The following is a 3,369-nucleotide window of genomic DNA, read 5'->3' as shown; positions in this document are numbered from 1 at the left end:
TTTAACAATGTAGTTAGTATTACACAAATTAAATGATGGCAATATTGAAATAAAATTCAATATTAAATTAAATTAAAAAAATTAAAGTCACCCATAATCTCACCATTTTAATATAATGACTCTCTTCAATTTCTTTACTGTATTATTTCTTTACTGTAACTTATTATATAAATAAATATGTTTCTGTTATTGTAAACCCAGCCCACAATACATACAATTGTATTATGCTCTTTTCTTTGTGCTGTATTGCAAAATTTTTTGTGACACAATTTTCATAATTGTTATTTTTCTATACAGAGAAGCATGATTTTTCACTGATGTATTAATCCTAATTGACTTAACTACTTCCCTGCTGTGCACATTTGGGCCTTTCCAACTCTGTTCATTCATTCATAAAGCATGAAGCACTTTTTATCTGCCAAGCATTATACTAATTTTAGGGACAAGAAAGAAAGAAAGAAAGAAAGAAAGAAAGAAAGAAAGAAAGTTGTGAAGGAAGGAAGGAAGGAAGGAAGGAAGAAAGAAACAATCCCTGCTCTTGAGAAGGGCAGGGTGAAAGAGATATGCTCACTAAAAAGGGACCCAAACCCAATGCAATGAATGCAATAAAAAGGTCAGAAGACAAAAGAAGTTTGTAGGAGTCTTGATGAGTATTTCTGAAATGTTTAGGAAGGGACATAAATATATATTATGGAAAAAATGGGTTGCAAAGTCAAGTAGGCTTCAAGAGAGATAGAATGAAACAAAGCTAAACATAGGGTTTAAAAAGTATGTGCCCCTAAAGAACCAGCGGACATCATGAACTTCCAGGAAGGGATGTGGCCTACTACAGCATTTCCCATGTATACCCATCTCAAGATCCTTTACAAAACAACCTTAGATAGAGGATGTATGAGGTGGAAACTAGAAAAGCTGCTCTGGTACATACTATAAACAGGTGTCCAAACAGACTGAACTAATAAACACATCACCCCAGACTCGGAGTTTGCCAGTTTCGTCCACAGCAATATCCTTGACAATTTTACAAGATAAATAGGTGTCAGATGTACCTCAGTACTGAATTGGTATGCTGCTAATGTTTCTTAAATGTTTTATTTACTTGCTGGATCCCTCCCAGCCACAAATACATATTGTGATGGATATTTTATGTGTCACCTTGACTGGTCATGGGATACTCAGATTAAATATTATTTCCGGATCTTTCTGTGAGGGTGTTTCCAGATGAGATTAACATTTGAATCGGTAGGCTCAGTAAAGTAGATTGCTCTCCTTATTGTGTGTGGGCATCATCCAATCCATTGAGGGTCTCAATAAAACAAAAAGTGGAGGAAAGAGGAATTCACCCCATTTTTCCCTGCCTCTCTGCTTGAGATGAGACATCTCATTTTATCTTCCATCCCGAAACTGAGAATTACCCCGACTCTTCTGCTTCTCTGTCCTTTGGACTCAGACTGAATTACGCCAATGGCTCTCCTGAGTCTCCAGCTTTCAGTCAGCCTCAGGAGACATCTCAGCCTCCATAATCTCATGAGCTGATATAGATATAGATATAGATATAGATACATAGATATATAGATACATCCTATTGGTTCTGTTTCTTTGAAGAATCCTAATACAGATACTATTATGAGTTGAATTGTGTCCTTCCAAAAGATATGTTGAAGTCCTAACTCCCAGAGCCTATGAACATTTTATTTGAAAATAGTGTTTGCAGATGTAATCAAGTTAAATCTAGGTCATTAGGGTGAATCCTTAATCCAATGATTGATGCGCATATAAAGAGAGAAAAACTTGGACACAGACACAGAAGGATAACAACTATGAGAAGGAGAGGCTGAGATTGGAATAACCCTACCAAAGCTAAAGAATACCTGAGATAAAGAAATTGTGGTTTATATACACAATGGAGTACTACATGGCAATGAGAAAGAATGAAATATGGCCCTTTGTAGCAATGTGGATGGAACTGGCGAGTGTGATGCTAAGTGAAATAAGCCATACAGAGAAAGACAGATACCATATGTTTTCACGCTTATGTGGATCCTGAGAAACTTAACAGAAACCCATGAGGGAGGGGAAGGAAAAAAAAAAAAAAAAGAGGTTAGAGTGGGAGAGAGCCAAAGCATAAGAGACTCTTAAAAACTGAGAACAAACTGAGGGCTGATGGGGGGTGGGAGGGAGGGAAGGGTGGGTGATGGGTATTGAGGAGGGCACCTTTTGGGATGAGCACTGGGTGTTGTATGGAAACCAATTTGACAGTAAATTTCATATATCGAAAAAAAAAAAAAAATAGAAAACATAAAAAAAAAAAAAAAAGAATACCTGAGACTACCAGAAGTTAGAAGAGATACGGATCCTGCCCAGGGGCTTTTAGAGGGAATGGCCCAGCAACATCCTGGTTTAAGACTTTCTGGTCTCTACAACAGAAAATAAATTTCTACTGTTTTAAACCCACCCAGTTTGTGGTAATTTGATAAAGCAGCCATGGGAAACTAATACAGTCACCACACCACCAATGCTGGGAAATACTGGACAAAAGGGAGGCTACCTTTGGTTCTGTTAGCCTCTTTAGCCTTTTCACACCATCCCTCGTAACGCTGCAGCTGCCTCCTCTCAAAGCCCCACAGGAGCCCACTGTCTCTTCCCCTTCTGCCCTACGAAGACCATCTTTCTGGAAACTATCTGGAATATATTCCTGCTGGATTATAAATTATGCCTCCCACAGCTGAAATCATCACTATGGCAAAGACCATTAGTACCCCAACCAGGTTCTGCAGGCGACACCACTGTGTTAATCTTAAAAAAAAATAACAATGCTAGTTATTTTACCAGCCAAAAAAAAAAAAGTAGGGAGAGGGGCTTATTCGGGAGTAACAGAGAAATGCGATTTGACACAAACAAGCTACAGCAAACCACAGGCAAGTCTGGAGAACAAAGGAGAGGAACCCTCAACCTGAGAAAGGTGGGAGTTGGGAGGGGCTGTTATAAATAAAAAACTGTGTGGAGTAAACTGGGAGGTTGAAGTATAGTGGATTTTCACTGGCTGGGTTGTAACAGTTTCTCATTGGGTGGACTATTGCGGGGGAAGGAGCAAAGCCTTGTTTTCTCCAGCTGGGGTGGTAAAGGAGTGTCCACCTGCAAGGTCTCTCTTTTCCTCTTGGGTCTGCAATTGACAAGGAGTGGTAGCGCATGAGAGCCCACGCGCTGGCCTCCCAACTCCAATTCTAAATGAAGTCTCCTTTTATTAATGTTTGCAGTTGCAGACTGAAAATTAGAAAGGCCTAGAACCAAACTGCCTGGATTGAAATCCTGGCTTCACCAAGTTTAGAGCTCTTTGAGCTCTGCCAATCCCTTGAACCTTATTGTGCC

The sequence above is a fragment of the Panthera pardus genome, unplaced genomic scaffold, assembly GCF_024362965.1.
Source record: "Panthera pardus isolate Hobbes unplaced genomic scaffold, ASM2436296v1 HiC_scaffold_1, whole genome shotgun sequence".
Classification (NCBI taxonomy): domain Eukaryota; kingdom Metazoa; phylum Chordata; class Mammalia; order Carnivora; family Felidae; genus Panthera; species Panthera pardus.
The sequence above is the reverse complement of the archived record's forward strand: the minus strand, read 5'-3'. Positions refer to the sequence as shown.